The following is a 14,496-nucleotide window of genomic DNA, read 5'->3' as shown; positions in this document are numbered from 1 at the left end:
TCCCATATGACATATTGTATCAAGTCGTTTTTCGAAGTCAAGGGTTAATAGCGCCCTCGCTGAAGTTTTCTCCAGGATCCGCTTCAATGCTCTCTCCAGAAGTCGCTCCGCTTCAACGTTATGCAACAGCGGCTCCGCTTCAACGTTCGCTCCAGCAGCCGCTCCGCTTCAACGTTCTCTACAGCAGCCGCTCTGCTTCAACGTTCGCTCCAGCAGCCGCTCCGCTTCAACGTTCACTCAATAAGATGCTCCATGATCCGAATTCGAAGCTTCAGGGTTTTGCTCCATAAGTTTCAACATCGTCTCCAAGAGCCTAAGCCGCTTCAATGCCTCCTTCATGCCAAGGTTCGTGCCCGTGGCCGCCGCTCCCTCCTGCCAAGGATCATGTAGTAGCCGCCACCCCTTCTTTCCAAGGATCGTGTCGTAGCCGCCACTCCTCCTTTCAAGGATCGTGTCGAAGCTGCCGCTCTTTCTTTCCGAGGATCATGTAGTAGCCGCCACTCCTTCTTTCCAAGGATCGTGTCGTAGCCGCCACTCCTCCTTTCAAGGATCGTGTCGAAGCCACTGCTCTTCCTTGCCGAGGATCGTGCCGTAGCCGCCACTCCTTCTTTCCAAGGTTCATGTCACCACACTCCCCATGTCAAGGATCATCATTGCAACCAGCCAATTTTCGTAGTCGTGGCCACCTTTTGATCCATCCTGTTAAAGCTCATGGTAATGGACAGTTTGCTCGCTGACGCATCCAGCTAATCCCTTTACTTCCATGTATTCCCATACAATTCCAGCCAACCTACTTTGTTTCCACGACAATGTAGTCTCTTCTGATCACATCTGCTTCCAGGAACTGTTGCCGCTCGTTTGTTGATACCAGCCAGGGCTTCACCATAGGAACAATCACTACAAAGATGGAAACCCGTAAACCGCACTTGGGGACTGAGGATCTAGACGAAATCCCTTCACTGTCAAAGATCAGAAGACACGATCAACTTAAAGGTCATAGCTACGACACGGTCATCTACTCTTCAAGGGTGTAACATAAGAATATCATCACCTCTCTGTCTAGAAGGCGCCTGCAACACTTTACGAGGCCGCGGTGGATCCCAAGCCTGCTCAGACGAAACAATTTCAGAAACTAAAAAAAAGTGTGACTGGGGACTGCTCATCACAGTCCATCTCGACGACCATCAAAGATTCATCGGCACAAAGTCCTTGAAAACTTGATAGCAGCACATCGGCAACAGAACGTCTCCCAACCCATCTATTTTATCCAGTGGATCCGGAAGATTTCGACCGACAACGCAACCACAATCTCCAAGGTTACCCCTGACATGATCGTTGTCGAGCATATATTTCATCCATCCGTCCCAAGAATGCGATGGAGTTTGGTAAATTTTGGAATCCACTGGAGAGACACTACAGACGAAAGCACGGATCCGGACAAGAAACAGAAAACAGAAGAGGGTCGATACCTCTTTTCATGCGGACGGAGTTTCTAGAGTTTGAATAGAATAAAGATTCCTTCTTTCTCCATGAACGGGAATAAATGACTAGACGCGACTACATCACCTCGGGCCCACAACATCCCTCTTGAATTCTTCCTGAGTTTTACTTTCAGACTGTTTTCACCTCCTAAACGAACTCAAAACCTAAATATTCTCACGTAGGGAGATATGAAATTCTTTTCTGATCGGAATGGAGGGGCGAAGCGTCAAAATCTGATTTCGTACGTGAATTCTACAACGATTTTAGTAAGGGGACCTAATTAGGGTTTCGGCATGCCAAAACCTAATTTAGATAAAGTTGCCATCATTCCACGGAACTGAAGCCAGTCATCATCCTTCCACGGAACTGAATCCAGTCGTCATCTTTCCACGGAACATAAGCCAGACGTCACCCTTCCACGAAACTGAAGTCAGTCATTATCCTTCCACGGAACTGAAGCCAGTCGTCATCCTTCCACGGAACTGAAGCCAATCGTCACCCTTCCGCAGAACTGAAGCCAGTTTCCATCATTCCACGTAACTGAATCCAGTTTCCACCATTCCGCGGACTGAAGCCAGTTTCCACCATTTCGCGGACTGAAGCCAAAGCAGCACCAACGGCTCACGCCCAAGCCAACGCCCGCGCCAAGTTTATGATAGCGGATCAATTCCAAGTCGACTAATTCTAGCGGCTCCATTCCAATCAGACTAATGCTGACTGCTCCATTCCAAGCCGACCAATGCTGACGGCTCCATTCTAAGCCGGCCAATGCTGACGGCTCCATTCCAAGCCGACCAACGCCAATGCTCCATTTCACTCCAAGTCTATGCTAGCGGTTCCCTTCCAAGATGATGCCAACAGTCTGCATCTCAGCCAGCAACCATCTCTACCACCCCGCGACCCAGCCAGCAGCACAAAATTTACGCAAAACCACTAACACAAGAGTCATGGATTCTCTTTAACTCCCGAGAAAAGGTTAGTCGGATCATCCTGACCATCTTTTCATGATTTGCCATTTCGATTTTGCCCTTGTCTGTCACCATCTCATGCTTACCTCGCAACAAGGCCCCAGTTTCGAGCTAAGCATGGGACTTAATGTTGATGGTGGTTTTTAGCTTAGGGTTAAAATCGTAAAACCTTAGTCTGACGTGGCGTCACTATGTAAGGAAACGGAGTCGTGAGTACCAACATCTCCACTAGCAAATTTATTGAGCCTTTCAATACGTCTACGAGAAATTTACCAGGGTACCTTTTTTTACATATATGCTATGTTCCACGACAGAACCCTCGGTACTGACTGGCATCATCCCCGCACATGCCAGCCATGCATGCTGGACAAGCATGCCAACCGCGCATTCCGTATATTCTAATTAGGATTTCGACACGCTAAACCCTAATTTCCACACCTAGATGGCCTTAGCCACGTCACCGCGCCAAAGGCATGCCAACCATGCATGCCGCACCACCGTGCCAACGGCATGCCAGCCACACCTCCGTGCCAACGGAATGCCAACCATTCCAACCACATCTCTGCGCCAAATGCATGCCAACCATGCCAGCCGCACCACCGTGCCAACGTCATGCCAACCATGCCAGCCACACCTCCGCGTCAAAGGCATGCCAACTATGCCAGCCACACCTCACGCGCCAAAGGCCCAACCATGTCATCTGCGCCGCCGTGCCAACGGCATGCCAAAGCCATGCCTGCCATGCCGCTGGCTGCTAAACAGAGGGTTGCAATAATCAACGGCTACCCTTCCACCTGAGATGCAAATCTCAGACATACAAGTTCTCCACCAAACGCGTGGAAACTACTGGCCCAATGCCAAATTCCACGGTTTATGCCAAAACCCTAATTTCGTCGCGCCTAAAACATGCCAAAGCCATGCCTCCATGCCGCTGGCTGCCAAACGGAGGGTTGAAACAATCAACGGCTTCCCCTCCTCCTGAGATGCAAATCTCAACCGTACAAGTTCGCCACCAAACGCGTGGCAACTTCTGGCCCAATTCCAAATTCCACGGTTTATGCCAAAACCCTAATTTGGCCGCGCCTAAAACATGCCAAAGCCATGCCGACCATGCCTCCATGCCGCTGGCTGCCAACAATCAACGACGACCCTTCCCTCTGAGATGAAATCTCATCCGTACAAGTTCGCCACCAAATGCGAGGGAACTTCTGGCCCAATGTCAAATTCTACAGTTTATGCCAAAACCCTAATTTGGCCCCGCCTAAAACATGCCAAAGCCATGCCGGCCACGCCTCCATGTCGCGGGCTGCCAAACGGAGGGTTGCAACAATAAACGGCTACCTCTCCTCCTGAGATGCAGATCCCAGATGTACAAGTTCGCCACCAAACGCGTGGCAACTTTTGGCACAATGCCAAATTGCACGGTTTATGCCAAAACCCTAATTTGGCCGCGCCTAAAACATGCCAAAGCCATGCCGGCCATTCCTCCATGCCACTGGCTGCCAAACGAAGGGTTGCAACAATCAACGGCTACTCCTCCTTCTGAGATGCAAATATCAGCCGTACAAGATTGCCACCAAACCAAATGATTTGTGTCAACCTCTTGGATGCGATGCCAAAATTCCACGGTTTGTGCCAAACCCTAATTTGGGCCGCGCCAAGAGCATGCACGAGCCATGCTGGCCATGCCTCCATGTCGCTGGCTACCAAACGGAGGGTTGCAATAATCAACGGCTACCCCTCCTTCTGAGATGCAAATCTCAGCCGTACAAGCTTTCCACCAAACCAAACAATTTGTGGCAACCTCTTGGCTGCGATGCCAAAATTTTGTGGTTTGTGCCAAACCCTAATTTGGACGCGCCAAGAGCATGCACGAGCCATGCCGACCATGCCTCCATAACGCTGGCTGTCAAACGGAGGGTTGCAACAATCAACGACTACCCCTCCTCCTGAGATACAGATCTCAGCCGTACAAGCTTACCACCAAACCACACGACTTGTGGCAACCTCTTGGCTACGCTGCCAACTCTTTGGTCACGGTACCCTAATTTTCCACGCCAAGAGCATGCGCAAGCCATGCCAGCACCGTGGCCACGTCACTGGCTAACAACGGAAGGTATCCACAATCAACGGCTGCCCTTCCTCTCAAGATGCAAAATCTCGGTCGTCGAAGGTCTCCACCGAACCGGAAAGCCTCTCAATTTTAACTTTTCAAACAATAGCAACATGCTACACGTTTTCCACGAAAACACTCGAGACATCAAGACATGTCACAAACTGGGGGATGCTCATCAGGCTATTGGTCTGACGGTTTACAGCGTGCGGCGTGCAATACGCCCGTTACAAGAAAGTGTCATAAGAGTAAGGCGGTTAGTAATGACAGAAAATAATGGTGAAACGTATCCTTCATTATGGAAACATCAATTCCAGACATTACCCGTTACAATTCTCTTCCATTACTCAACCGTTTTCACTTCTTACGAGGCCAGGGTACGTTTTGTTGCGACTTGTATAAATAGGTCTCACCTATTTCCACCAAAGAACAAGGTTTTGGTCAGGAGAATACAACACTCAAAAACCACCTGTTAGCTTTCCACATTTCTAGCGTTTCACTTTCTGATACAAGTCGTAAAACAACCAATCTTCCAGAATCAACTATTCTGGTCTCAACACTCTCTTCGCTTCCATCCCCAAGACCAACCCTTCTCCTTCACTTTGTGATCGAAGCAAGTCTGGAATGATCATTTCTTAGTTTAGGCCGGATTTGTACAGATTGATCTCTCTAATCTAAAGTACTCCCGTGCAGTACATTTTTTAGGGTTTAGACTCGTTTCTCACCCATACACGAAATTACCAAAATCAGCAGAAACCGTTTTCACCCTTAAACAATGTTCGTCTTTGTTAAGAAAATATTTTTATACACCTTTGGTAGATATTCTTGGTGTAAATCCGTACGAAAAAGATTGATTATACCTTCTAAGAACAAAGATTGATTTTCGCAGTATTAATATTTATGGTTTCATATATTGCAATTTGTTATGGGATATGTTGTTTACATCCGTGAACCTTGACTGTCCCATACATGTTCAAAACTTATCTCTATATATGTCGGTATGAAAGTATTGATAAAAGATAGAATGAACTTTTGACAACAAAAGTTAAGCCTTTTATGTCATTATGCAAATATTGATGGAAGAAAGGATGAACTTTTGTGTAGAAAGAGTAAGTCTATTATATGCCATTGTGCAAATAGTGATGAAAAATAGAATGAATTTTTATATATTCCGCAGTATTGATCATCCCTGATCCATATATTTATGTAAATATTGTGCGGCTCCGTAAGTTTTTTTACGTGATCATTTCCGATTAAATTAATCATGGGTTTTCTTGTGGTTAATTTAATTGATATTTTTGGATACAAATTCATGTTTCATGTGATTTGTTAATGTCCAAAAAAATCCTTATTTTCTTGTGAAAGTAAGGTCGCTCTTGTTGTTCTTTCGGGAATGACATTTTATGGGGGAGAAATCTTAATTGAACTTGTGCTTAATTGCCAAATCTTTATGGGGAGTGCGACTGTGGGATTATAGGGGTTATCTTGTATATTTATAAATTCCTTGATGAATGCATTTAGTTTCGGCTATATGAGTGCATCTAAAAAGTTGATATGTGCTTTCTTTTGGTCATGAAGTGTCTTTATGGATTTTTTATTAGGATACCACTAGTTTTCTTACCTTTGCCAATTTTATTGAAAAAAAATGGGAGAATTAATGTGTAGTTCACACTACAAATACATATGGTTTTTGGATCATTATGTAAGGGGGATGGTTTTCATGTGAGATGAAGTATTGACTAAGAGGTAGTGATACATATCACCATAGTATTATTGTCGAAGTTGTGATACAATTGAACTTTGATGTTGTTTAATAATACTATGACACTATGTAACAATGACTGAGAGCTATTGTTTTCTCATTTTTATGGCTACGGATCTTCAACAACGATGATGCTGAATTGAATATCTTTGGAATTATTGGAGTACTTGGAAGTGACGAAGATTTCAAGTAATGTTGAAGAACCAAGGAGATCAAGCATGTGGATGAGAAGCTGCAAAGTTTATTTATTTTGTATTCCATATGTATTGATAGTTTTTCCATTAAAATTGACAAAGGGGGAGATCTTTAGAGCACTGCTCGGTCGAACTCGCAAGCGTTGCTATCTTAAGCTTGTTTGTCAAGTTTAGTTGCCAAAACTATAAGTCTTGATTTCTATTCTACTTATAGCTAAGTCTCGGACTAGGATAGTAAGTGTAGTTGAGCTCTAGACTCCACGACGTTCATCATGAAAAGACGAAGAACTACTCAAGGAACTGGTGGAACTTCATTGACAAAAATATATGTGGAGACTTGAACTTATCTATCACTCAAAAGTCTATCTACTCTATCTCCTATCTTGAGAGAAAAGTCGTATTGCTATATAGACTTCGATTATACACATTTGCTATTTCGAGCCGAGTCTATCTCGCTTATCTATTTCTCGAAATATCTGTTGGTAAGATTTCGCTTTGGCCAAGTTCATATTTACTCGTGACGAAAGTCATGTTGATTATTTCAATAACTTGAAAATCGCTTTGATGAAAAATAGTTTGTGAATAACAACTATATGACATCCTCTAAGAATGTTTCAATGATTGAAATGAGAGTTTAGAACATGTAACCATCTTTGGATATAAGCATAGTGTGTTTTCACATTTGTGTATAAGTCCAAAACTGGGAACCCAAAGTATGTGTACCCGTACGCGTATTGGCGGTTGTTGGAAATCCGAGACAGTATGCGTACCTGTACGCTTACTGGCGGAAAGTTCACGTCCGTGAATTTCTGCTGGAGTTTGAAAGTGAAAAACAAACTCAATCCGGTTACTTAAGTACGCGTACCTGTTCGCATACTTAGGTAGGTTACTTTATAAAATCGGTTTGTTCATGAACTAAAACATTTATATATATATATTAAGGAATGAAATATTTGCACACCGTGGCTATAATGTTCATGAATCGATTCGGGTGAATCAAAACCGATTTTGCTTCGATTGTGTCTTGTATACTTATATGAGATCTAAGCAATTGAACAACTCTCTAACTAGTACATTTGAGTCATTTGAACTAGTTATGGTGAAGATGAATAAGGTTGATATGAAAGTGCTCATATGGCTAACCATTGGTTAACTAGTGTTGAACCAACTAACTGTACACGTTTAGGTACGGTTACTCAAACTTAAATGAAGTTACATTTCATGTTTGTGTAACAAGCTAAGTTCGATCTAACGGTTAAAAGATATTAGCTTGAATCTAATCAGATTCTCATATAACGGTGAATATTGAATGATTTCTTACCAAGGTAACTTAGATTGCAAATCCTGATTTGGAGACTATACAAAGGATAACTCTAGAAACTGGGAAACCTAATACCCATACCTCCTGTGTGTTACTAGTTGCATAAGCTAGAGTCGATTCTCCTTTAACCTTAGGTTTATCTTGAGATCATGTAGGTTAACGACTTGAAGACTTCATTGGGATTGTGAAGCCAGACCCAACTATTTCCTCTGTAGTTGCGTGATCTGATCTTGTTGTTTCTATCGTGATTGAGTGCAATCGTAAGATTGGCTTGAGATTCATATCTCCGATAGGAAAGATGGAAAAGTAGTCACAAACACCTTCGTCTCATCGTTTGTGATTCCACAATATCTTGTTTCGCTAGTCGATTAAGATTATTGTGAGGTGATTGATATTTCTAGGCTGTCCTTGGGGAATATAAGTCTGGTATATCAATTAGTTCCTGTTCACCTTGATTTATCAAAAGATGGAACAAAACTCGTAGGTATTTTTGTGGGAGACAGATTTATCTATTCCTGTAGACTTTTATGTGTGAGACATATTTGTTTATTAAAGTCTTCGACTTTGGGTCGTAGCAACTCTTAATTGTGGGTGAGATCAACTAAGTGAATCAAGTGCATAGTATCCTGCTGGGATCAGAGACGTAAGGAGCACAACTTTACCTTCGATCATTGTGAGATTGATTAGGGTTCAACTACAGTCCAGACCGAAGTTAGTTTGTAGTAGGCTAGTGTCTGTAGCGGCTTAATACAATGTGTGTTCAATCTGGACTAGGTCCCAGGGTTTTTCTGCATTTGCGGTTTTCCTCGTTAACAAAATTCTGGTGTGTGTGTTATTTCTTTTCCGCATTATATTTTGTGATATAATTGAAATATCACAGGTTGTGCGTTGAATCCATCAATTGGTAAATCCAACCTTTGGTTGTTGATTGAAATTGATTGATCCTTGAACATTGGTCTTTGGTGTCGTTCAAGTTATCTCTCTTATATTTAATCGGGCTCGCAAATTATTAATTGTTCGATTTCAGATTGAATTGAGAGATTGAGATATAACTCTTTGATATACTTTTTGTAAGATTGAGTCTGACTGTCTAGTTGATTTTCTTGAAAGTATAATGGAGTTAGTCCATACAGATTATTAAGCGAAATATTGGGTATGGTTGTTAGACCCGGCTTTTTCAATTACTAAATCTCAATAGAATATGATGATCATGCTTAATTTCATAATTCTTAGCCTTCAAGAAGAGAAGTACATCATTCGCAAAGAAAAAATAAGGAACAGATGGATCTCTCTAACAGGCTTGACACCATGAATGAGATGATTAGTTTCAGCTTGCATGAAAAATACTGGATTTGAATGTCTTGTTCGTACTTCTACTATAAGAAATTAGAAAGGACCAACTGATTGCTTCTTTAGTTAAGGTTTATAATTAATTGGAAATATTACAGTATTTTTGGAGTTTGTCTTAGTTCTGTATATCATTGACATTTCTATTTTGGTGTAGTGACCACCTTGGATATACATAAGATACGGAATGCTTGTACAACGAGTATACACGCTCGTTATACCCGTCTTATGGGTATTTCCCGTGTTATATAATAGACGTATCTAAGACTTTTTGTGAACAAAGTTGGTTCGACATCGTGTATCAGTGTAGCGTCATCCCTTACATATACAAATAGGGGAAATTAGGTTCAGGCCCAACTCATGAATAACCCATAATATGAGGTCCTTAATTAAAAAAAGTTTAAATCTAGGCCCCGAGTTTTTAAAAGACCTTGATACCCTTATGCATATTGTCAAGCCCATAATTAAATAAAATTTAAATCTAGGCCCAAAATTATTAAATGTAGGCCCAAAATTATTAAAATACAGTGCGAAGGTGTAAACAGAAGTTACACATGCATATGGCATGTGTAACCAGAAGTTACACTTGTATATATATGCAAATAAATAGACATCAAAAAAAAAACACAAAAATAAAAGTTATTACTTTAATATTCATTTACAATAATTTCTTAGCATGTGTAACTAGAAGTTACACACGCATCTGTTTAGTGTAATTGAGAGTTACATATGTGTCTATCTAGTGTAACTGAGAGTTACACATGCATCTGACTTGTGTATTCAGCGTCAACTCCAGTTCCAGCGAGACCATTACCACGTTTAAGCAATTAGCTTTATGAAGTTATCTAAAACCTGAAATATAACAACAAGCAATCAGTATTTATACGATTAAAATGAACAGTACATAAAACAATGTATATTTCAGTTTCACAAGCATCTGACTAGTGTAGCTAGCGGTTACACATGCATCTGAATTGTGTAACTGAGAGTTACACATGCATATAACATGTGTAACTAGGAGATACACATTCATCTGGCTAGTGTAGCTAGCAGTTACACATGCATATGACTAGTGTAACTAGGAGTTACACATACATATTGATATGTGTACCCAAAATCAGTATGTGTAAGTAAAAGTTACACATCTAATTAACATGTGTAACTTGCAGATACACATGCATCTGAATTATGTAACTAGGAGTTACACATGCACCTGACTTAGATATGTCAACATAAAATCAGCAAATCCATCTCTAAATGAATAACACTAGCAAAAACGAGAGGTGACTATCAAGCAATTACCAGTCATAAAATAATACAGTTAACCTTGCAAGTGAATGAGAAGCTCTTAATTAAGATATCACACTACGAAAAAGTTGTTTTTATGGTCGGATCCCAATAACAAGGAAACTTAAAAAGGAAAAAAAATGTACAACTGGCAAATAAACTACTTTACTAATTTGCAGGAACTAAGTGAATAAATTACAATTAAGAGATCAGTTGCAATAAAAGCTTAAATAGATGTGTAATACGACTTGTGTAACCGGAAGTTACACATGCATATGGCATGTGTAATCGGAAGTTACACATCCAATCAGTTAGTGTAACTAGCAGTTACACATCCAGTTAGGATATCCTCGGACATAACTGAGGATCAACAACAACAACGTATGGCATACTTCAGTATAATAAAATGGAGATATTAGTACATGTATCTGTTAACGTTTTTAGTACATGTGATATTTCCACAAAAATAAAATGGATGCACCAGAAGAACAAAAAGCAAGGGCCAATCAGTTCAAGGAAGAGAGTAAAGTGAAGCTGAAACCCTTACCTGACAGATTTGGCTTGATTGAGCATATGTAGTCCTCTGAATGAAGCCAATACAGAACATCCTCAGAGTGAAGTTGTCGGTTGTCTTCACATCAACATGAGCCTTAATCAAAGTCCGCCACTTACAGAAAAGAGACCTTAATTTGTTAGTCAAACCATTCTTTATGTGGGACTGATCCTTCACTCTTTAAGTAGGACGAGAGACCTTAAGTTTATAATGGTTACCCAAAAGTTAGTCAAAACATTCTTTCCTTGGACATCCTCCACTCTCAGTCGCATCTTTATGTAGGACTGATCCTCATCGTTCTGTAGATCAGCAAAACATACCTCAAACACTTTGTGCTTAATCCCTTCTGAAGCAATCAACAAAAATTAAATGCATAAGCAAAGATATCCAACAATGCACTTAGATTCAGAAATGCAAAATCAATTGATGCAAAAAATAATTTTGTTGTTCATTTTAGCATGTGTAACTAGGACTTACTCATGGATATGGGTAGTGTAACCGAGAATTACACATGCATGTAGAATGTGTAATTAGGAGTTACACATGCATATTGGCATGTGTAACAAACAATTACATATACATATGGCATGTAAATTTGAAATATCTTTGTACATATAAAGCAAAAACACTAAATATTTAACTTATAATGCAACAACGTAAATGATTATATAATGATTTATTGAATCAGCTTAGTAGCATTCCAGGTTATGAACAAACCCATGATGAACAAAATTAGGTCGTGTCTGAATGCAGTGTTGGTATCATCAGGTAAACCTAGCAGCATAAAACTTATCTGAGATAAAATGATCATGCCTACATTCGGAAAACGGACGGAGAGTACATCCCCCATCTTTCCTCCGAGAAGTGCCCCAATAGAACTAGCAACTGTAAACATACCCATGAGAAGTGATGTTTATTTGTGAGTGAAGCCAATAAGTTCCAACCACATTGGTGCGAACGACAAAGCTGACCATGGAAATGATCCACCAACTCCCTGTGCTACAATAATCTGGAAGGACCGGATTTTCATCACCGATTTTGTTGGTTGAAACAATTCCTTGAACTCTAACAATAATGATTTTGCAAAACTTGAACCATTTGTACTACTTTTATCTACAAACCGAGGGTCTTTGGCAAACAATCCCAATAAAATTCCAACGATAACACTAATAATTGCAACAAGATGGAAGAAAATTCTCCAACCAGCAATACCCATGAATGATGTGGAAGTTAGAAGAACTGACAACAGACCACCGAGAATTGTCCCTATATTTCCTGTTACCTGAAGCCACCAAAAAGCTACACCGCGATTATGGTCATAAGTTGAGTCAGCCACAACGGACTGAATAGCTGGTATAACTATAGCAAGTCCAATCCCATTCAAACCACGTGAAACAGCCACCTGAAACATCAAGCAACTTGAATCAAAAAATACTAAAATGCAAAAAGGATGTCTTTACCTGAGTAAATCATACAGTTCTTAAGTTTCAGTATTTTTAAGTGGATCGAAATGATAATTAGTTCATCTATCTAATACCTTTTGGAAAAATTTGCGAAGCCATTCTAGTTGTACATACAGTTCGATCTCAAAGATTCACTAGTGAATCTTTGTTCACACAGATGACGGAATTTAGACATGTTCCAAAACTCCAAGTACCTTATACTAATCTATAGAGGAATACCAACCGAGTTGTTTAACCTTACATGCCTTGCCCAGGGAGTACGCTCCGCTAGTTGGTCAGAAGCAATGAGTACACTCCGCTAGTTGAACATTCAGTGTGATTCCAAAATAAGTGGTGCCGTTATTAATGAATCTCATTTTCCAAACGAGTTAGGCTAACATTTTGATATGAACAACAATGATTTCCTAGTCAGATAATTTTTTCCCAATATTTGCTACTGTAATGTTAATTTGACATTACCAAGAGTTCAAACAAGAATCTACCAGCAAATGAAATCTCCTATTCTTAAAGACAGTTACCTTCAAACGCCTGCAAATGTGCTGCTTTCTTCTTAGAAAATTTCTCATAAACTGACTGGAACTTGGCAAACTCATCCTTGAGAGAGTTCTCACACTGCAATTCAAACAAACCATTTAATCCACCAGAACCAGCATACTCAGAATCTTTACTCATAATCTAACTGTCTGTAAACCCAAAATATTAACAAATTTGTTATGTGTTTATACCTCTTTAGAGCTATTTGAAAGTGCCTTCACAAAAGTCTGCATGTAATTAAAAACATCATAAAACAATTTACAAGAGAGTGAAGAAACCAAATACACAATCAGGTCTAAAAGAACATCAAATTGTTCAAGCTCTCACCGTTCTTTCTCGAGTTTTGATTTGGAATCACTTAGTATTTTCTTGACTTCAGAAGACACATTGATTCAGAAAATAAGTTCAAACCATGAAATTCCACCACAATTTGTTCAATAGAAATCAGATATTTTCGAATTAACATTAAAAACTTAAGAGGAAATTATAACACATCAAATCCCTAAATTCATCAAATAAAATCAAATCCGAAATCGTCTTTTTCCTTTATCGCAGTTTTCATATCTGAAAATAATTCAAACAAAAAGAGATATTACCTAGCAATCGTTTGTTCACTCTTCTTCTTATATCTTTATGAGCTTTTCAGTGATACCTTGAATATCACTGAAAAATATCAAAAAAATAAAATTCAGAAAACAAAATATTATTCAATAGATCTTTCATAAACAGATCCGAGAATTGAAATTACTGAAAGAGATAAAGATTACAACCTAGAAAGATTAAGATCTAAATCATCCTCTTCTCTTTTTCATTTCTCGGTACTTAAAGCTTCAGTTGTTGTCTTTCCCCTTCGTTTTCCACTACTTCCTTTAATAACTTCTGTCATTGAAATTTCTCGAAATCGACCTCTTCACTGGAACCTTAGCTTTTTACTCTCTCCCTCTTTTTCAAAATCGAACAACTTAAATGTATCAAATGAAGCACAAAAGAAGATAAACTTATCTTTATACTCAGATTCAAATTGAATTTGTACCGGAGTTTTAGAGATTTGAAGTTCGTCCTCTGTTTCGAACTTGTAGATTGATGATCAGTTCTTAAACCTGTTTGAATCAAATCGATTAAATCTATAAATCGATTACTTTCGTTCTTCTGTAATACGTAAACGTCCCCATCGAAGATCGATGGAGCGAGAATCTTTTTTTTGTTCTCTGCAATTGTTTTCTTCGGTTTGATAAAAGAACCCTAATTTTCTTCAGAGCAAAGACGAGAGAGAAGCGAGAGAAAGTGAAAATGAAAATGAATCTGAAAATGAACCTATAGCCTATTTCATTTGGTATATATAGTAAAGGGCATTTTTGGTATTACGAATTTCCCCCAATCCCTAAACTTTATTACCAAGCCCTGAAATCTAAAGTTCTGGGCCTAAAAATATCAAAAAGTGAAAGTATGGAGTTGATAGGGGAGGATCCATT

At 39.9% G+C, this 14,496-nt stretch overlaps 1 pseudogene; it reads right to left on the bottom strand.

The window, feature by feature from the left end:
• Nucleotides 1–11,703: 11,703 nt before the first annotated feature.
• Nucleotides 11,704–13,257, bottom strand: LOC113324945 (annotated as a pseudogene).
• Between the last annotated feature and the right edge of the window lie 1,239 nt (nt 13,258–14,496).

This window comes from Papaver somniferum, chromosome 11 (assembly GCF_003573695.1).
Source record: "Papaver somniferum cultivar HN1 chromosome 11, ASM357369v1, whole genome shotgun sequence".
Taxonomy (NCBI): Eukaryota; Viridiplantae; Streptophyta; class Magnoliopsida; order Ranunculales; family Papaveraceae; genus Papaver; species Papaver somniferum.
The sequence above is the reverse complement of the archived record's forward strand: the minus strand, read 5'-3'. Positions and strand labels throughout refer to the sequence as shown.